At 39.1% G+C, this 6,299-nt stretch overlaps 1 long non-coding RNA gene across 1 annotated transcript; it reads left to right on the forward strand.

Annotated features, from left to right (window-relative positions):
- Positions 1-1,643: 1,643 nt before the first annotated feature.
- Positions 1,644-3,103, forward strand: LOC118471065 (uncharacterized). Its single transcript, XR_004848281.2, has 2 exons — positions 1,644-2,217; positions 2,667-3,103. It is a non-coding gene; the product is annotated as an uncharacterized LOC118471065 (long non-coding RNA).
- Positions 3,104-6,299: the final 3,196 nt, after the last annotated feature.

The raw sequence follows: 6,299 nt of genomic DNA on the forward strand, positions 1-6,299 counted from the left end.
TCTTTATTCTCCTCTTCTCCTCCTTCTCTACCTTTTCTAGTCTTCCCTTCTGTTGCTTATTCTTTCCTTCTCTTCCTTGTTCTTCTCCATTGCCTCCTTTTTCCTTCATGTTCTCTTCTTCCTTCTACTTCATTTCTGTCTCTTCCTCCCTTTCCTCCTTCTTGTCCTCATTTGTTCCTCTTTCTGTTCTTTCCATCTTCTCCTTTCTTCTTCTCCTCTGCCTTTTTTATTCTTTTCTTCTCATCCTTCTCCTTTTTCCCTCCTCTACTCTTTGTTCTTCCTCCCTCATTCCTTTCTCCTCCTCTGTCACCTTCTTCATCTTCTTTTTGATCTTTTCTTCCCTCTGCTCCTTGTTTCTCCCTCCTATTCCTCATTCTTTTTACCATTTCTGTCTTGTTCCTCTCTCCTTCCTTCTGTCATTGTCTCCTTTGTCCTCCTTCACTGTCTGAGTACGGTAAGTATGGACTTACAGACTTGACAGTGACATCTTTGAAGTACGAACTCCTGAGGATGAATCGTGACCATTCTGCAATCTGAACATCAATGTGCTTGATGATGTTGCATCTCAGTGGTGGACTTGCCTGTATTTTCACCTTCATTTTTTACTGTATTATACAGATATTTGCAATAAAAGAACATGCACAACAAGAAAATATCTGTCTGTATTTTCATTTGAATGGTACAGTTGAATATTAATTTTAAAATATGACCATAAAACCACCTTGAAGCTGAGGAGGAAGCAGCACAACTATGGAGGCAGATCTGGGCAGGAAGAATCAGGATGTGGAGGAGAAGAACAGAAGGAGCCCTGTTAGCTTGTCTCTTTAAAAACATGCATCTATCATATAATGTATAATTTCTGGCCCGCCAGTGCTGTCAAACAGAATATGCATATCTCTGATGCAAAATGCAATTTTCTGTGTTGCTGAATGTTAGCAGCAAGACTCTGTTGACCCCCTCTGAATATGTAACTTTGCTGCCATCCTTTCCAGACAATTTCTGAAATGGAAACTGCAGATTTAAAAAAAAAAAAACAAAACATTCTAGGGCACATGACAACTTATCCAGGAGTGACTGCATTAAGAACGTGAAGTAACTGGAAACTGTCTTTGCTTCACAGCAGCACTTTTTCTATCTCAGGGGGGAAACTGATCAGATCCTATATGGCTGGCAGATTTGGCATTTTTAGTTGACCTAAAAAAGCATCTGAATGCGCTGAACATGAGACTTCAAGGATAAGATCCAGTTGTCTGCACACATCAAAGCCTTTGGAACCAAGCTGCAACTTTTCCAAAAACACTTGTCACAAACTGAGCCTGACACTGCACATTTCTCAGCTCTACAGGAGGAAATGAACAGTTTTCCACAGGACAATATTAATACATAAACAATGAGTTTAAACAACTCTCAGCTATTGAAAATGAGATGTTGCTTTTTTTCATCTCCTTTCTCTGTGGACCCTGATGATGCTCCTCATCAACTGGAGCTCATTGAGCTGTATGTGAACTGGTTATCTGTTATGAATTTGATAGTTGACAGACAACATTTCAGTGTCCATACTAAGTCATGTTTAAAATGAACCTATTACGATATTTATAAGCTTCCTGGAGGTTTTTTTTCTTTATGTAACTGGGCCCTCCTGATATGCGAAGTAGTGATTTTAGGACCTGTTTATGTCTGGGTAGCTTACGTTTATTTGCATTCCCATGTGAATAAATGAAAATTGTCCTATATAAAACTTACATAAAACAGTGCATTTGCATTTAGGTTTAATGGTTCAAAGAATGTGGGACAGGATGGTTGGCCCTCGGGCATTATCACATTACCAAATGTGATCCAGATTCAGACTGAGATATACAAGAACGACCCAGTAGAGGGAGCATTTAAAGTCTATGAAGACTTTGTGTTGTACAAGTCTGGCAAGAACACATGCACCAGTAAGAGATGTGATGCAAACACACATTACACTGAATATTGAGTACAGGGTGAACCCTAACTGCATATTGTGCTCAGTGATACAGTGTGTACAGTGTTGCTTGGGACCTCGTGGTTCCTACTTGTGTTTCTTGCGTCCTCTTCCTGTCTCCAGGTGTGTATCAGCATGTTTCAGGCTCTGCTGTGGGTAGACATGCCATCAAGATCCTGGCTGGGGAGAGGAGGATGGTGTTTCCTACTGGCTCTGTGTCAACTCCTGGAACACTGACTGGGGTGATAATGGTAAGCAGAGACATGTATTTTACTACTTTCAAGTTGCACAAAGTGATCACTTTCATTATAAACAGGAGCTCTTCTACACTAAGACAGTGGGATATTAGAATCACTGCAGTATAACACACCACCTGCAGCCTTAAGTGACCACACTGCTGAACCAGCATTTTTCTCACGGTGTCTCAGAAACATAACCTTCATAAAGACTTAGATTGTCTTAGACTGTGACAGGGATTCTCAGATAAAACCTAAGATAAGACAACAAACCAGCAAGTGATAAGGATGTGAAGTATTTTCCATGAACAAGTCTGTGAATATTGTGTACCTTGAAAGCATAACTCTGCTGTTATGTTGCAGTAATTTCTCTTAACCCAGATTGGCTTGCATCGTATTCGAGCACAAACCTTGCTGGTCTTAATTGACAGTGAATGAATAAATGCCTTTTTCCCACCCTGTAGATCCGATTTCAAGTTTTGAGATGCAGCGTCGTTACATCATCACTAGAGGGAGACACACTCCTCTTGTCTGTCATAGAACTGTGACAGCAATTTACTGCTTTTAGTCCCTTTAGAGCTGACTGATGGCTTTGCTGTCAAAAGAAAGCCCCATGTTATGTGTGCAAACGTAAAAAGTCAAGCAGCCTTCACTTCACTCAGGTGGATTTGCAGATGTATTAGCAAAAATAGCAAGAATGTGCCTGCACACAAATCTCCATTGTTGAACGGATGATGTGTCTCTGTGAGAAGACATAAGAAAAGGTTAGACAAAAGCTTACACAGGAAGATCATTTTCATAGACACACCTGTGCAATTAATTATATCTCTGCTGCTTTGATGCCAGTTGTCACTGAGTGATTGAATTGTTTTGAATTAAATAAAAAAGCTATGAATCTTTGGCCCTTTTGTGTTTTTACTCAGTCACCAACATTTTTTGACTGATTGCAAATCTTACAAGTCTTCCTCTGGATTAAAATACACACACACCACACACACACACACACACACACACACACACACACACACAAAGTCAAAGGTTTGGACACACTTTCTCATTTAATGGTTTTTCTTTATTTTCATGACTGTTTACATTGTAGATTCTCAATGAAGGCATCAAAACTATGAATGAACACATATGGAATTATGTACTAAACAACAAAGCATGTTTTATATTTTGGATTCTTCCAAACAGCCACCCATTGCTTTGATCACTGCTTTGCACACTCTTGTCATTCTCTCAATGAATGAACCTGAAATGGTTTTCCAACAGTCTTGAAGGAGTTTCCAGAGATCTGTTATTTTATTTTTTCAGTGGTTTGTTTCATTTTTTGGTTATGTTATTTTTCCAGTTGTTTATTATTTTTTCCTGGTTATTTATTTTATTTTTTCAATTATTTGTTTTCCTTGCTGGTTGTTTGTTTCATATTCTAATAGTTTGTTTAATTTTGTTAGTAGTTGTTTAATTTTATTATCCAATTGTTTATGTCATTTTTTCAATTGATTATTTTATTTTCCGGTTGTTTATTTTTTATTTCCGGTTGCTTATTTTATTTTTCCAGTTGTTATAAGAAAATGTTCCACCCAACAAGCTTAATGTCATCTCCTCTTCCTTCACTGTTCACCAAACTTTCTTGTACGCTGTCATTACTCAGTACATCCTGTGTATCGTCTTCGAGGCTGGCAAGACCCTGATGTGTTTCTATTAACGTCTCCGTGCTTTTATATTGATAGGCTGGCATCCTACAAAGTATTATGGTAACTTCCTCTGACTACCTACGTTTTTCTTGTTCTTCTTGAAATCTGGCAAACCCCTCTTGTCCAAAGATCCATGTCAAGATGCCACGCGATGGCAGACATCATCTGAAATGTAAAAAAAAAACAAAAAACAAAAAAAGCATTTCAAAGCCAGGATATTACACAAACCCTGGTAACTTCCTTTTTCGTCTGTTTTTTTTTTTTTTTTTTTTTTGAGCATATTTCAGCGAGCCTTGGTAGCTCCCTGTCACTGCCGGGATTTTTCTTTGGTCATGAAAAAAAAGAACTAAGAAAAAATAATAATGATGGTTAAGGTTTAAAGTAGAGCCTCTTACTAAGCTTCATTACTAGGTATAGGCTCTTATTTTGAAGGTGAACCCAAACAAACAGATGGTTTGTACATCAATACATGATCGTTCAGAGTCTGATCTTGTTGGAAAAACTTAATTTGCTGGTTAAGATAAATTTGGGCCCCGTATATTTTTTTAATACTGGTGCATATAGGTGGAAAATATCATTTAGAAACAAATAATCTGACGGTATAGATCATACATTTAACTTCATATCAACGTCTGTCACGCACATGCGCGTGCGGTGCGTCATCTTAACGCCATGGAAACAACGATGACGCGCAGCCGAACTCCTATAAAAGACCTGCTGCTCTTTCAGACTGTCATTCTGCACTTGGATTTGGAGCTGAGCTGTTAGAGAAGCTGGGAGCTGGACTCTGGAGATTTGAAACGCTGGAAAAGCATCTGAAGAATGGACCTTGTTGAAGAACAAACTCAGTGGATTAGTGACAGAAGAAGAAGAAAAACCGACCCGCTGGACAAACGGATCAGACAGAAGAGCAGCTGCTGTTTTGGAGGCCTGACAGACCTGGAGAGTCAGCACACAGGTAAGAAAATAAAAGTGGTGTTTTCTGCTGAGCATGACTCCTAAACTGACCTTCAGAAACACCTTGGACAGCGCTTTCCAAGGAAGAAATTTAGCATAAATTGTTGAATTTAAAGGTTTTGTTAAGTAACACAATGTTTGACGACCTGATTGAAAAACTGTTTTGGTGATAGCAGACGGTTTCTTGGTGTAATTTCCGTATTTATTTTATGTGAAAAGTTGAGGGAAATGTATGGAATGTGCTTTTAATTGCTGTAGTCATTCGGGAAAACTGTTATTTTGTTTGAGGACATGGATTTTTCTAGAATTTGGTGTTGAAACTTTTGGAAACACAACTGGGCGTCGAGGCCCATTTTTCAAAGAATGCTCCAAAGTGTTTATTTGTGGAATCCATGGAACGGTCTAGCGAAGTGTTCGGAGAGGCTCTATATGACGTCACAGCGTCCCAGGCTCAGAGATCGTAGCTGAGTTTAGCTGGTTGTTGAAAATGTTGTCTGGACATCGGGGTCTTTTCTCAGTTCAGAGCCTGATCCTTGTCTGTGAACGGATGTTACGATGTTGTTTAAAACACAGTCAGGTTTGTGTTGTTCTGAAACTCAGAGCTGAACTGAACCAGTGTCGGTCTGATGCTCCACCTGTTATTTCATCTCTCCGAGTCAACCGAGCTGTTTCTGCTGTTTTCTTCCATAACGTGTGAGTAGACTGCGTGTTTCCCTGCCTCCTGTCCGATGTTTGATTTCCAGTTTCTAAGGCTGGAGAATAAGAGGCTGTCCACAGAGTATGCTCAACACCTTTTGTGTGCCTTATGTTGATGAGGCCTGTTTGCTGACTGCGTCATAATGTCAACAAGGGTTCTGCGTTATTCCTGAGTGGTTTTGTCACTGCAGCTTGATTGACTGTATCAGTGTTTCATAGCTGATGGAGAATGTGGCCTCATAAGCTGACCCTCTCTTCAAACGCTCTGATTCCAAGTTGATTTGTTAAACAATAATATTCAGATTTCCTAGAATTTAATTGTGGATTTTTCAGAAACATCATTATACCTACAGATAACCTATTTACTGTCTAAAGCTGATTGTGGATAACATTCTTTCTTTTGACTATTAAATATCTGCAGCTTTACTCAGCATCAGAAACTATAAGTGCTTCTTCAAACTGAAAATGATTGCATTGAATGGTCTGGAAACCCGTGTTTTTCCTGAGACCTTTTCCAGTGGGTTCTTTATTTAACTTTCTGTCCCTGTCGCTGCTCACAGCCATCCAGACTGAAGAATGTTTTTCATAATTCATGCAAATATGAAAGCACATGGCATCATTTTGGTGAATCAAAACACAGACCTCAAATTCATCAGCTTTGGCTTTGAGTCCTCCAAGCTGCTGAAGCAGAGCTATCATGTAAATATTAGATGAGGGTGGGTTTGAAACATTATGTTGGAACTTGAT

This window comes from Amphiprion ocellaris, chromosome 17 (genome assembly GCF_022539595.1).
Source record: "Amphiprion ocellaris isolate individual 3 ecotype Okinawa chromosome 17, ASM2253959v1, whole genome shotgun sequence".
Lineage (NCBI taxonomy): Eukaryota > Metazoa > Chordata > Actinopteri > Pomacentridae > Amphiprion > Amphiprion ocellaris.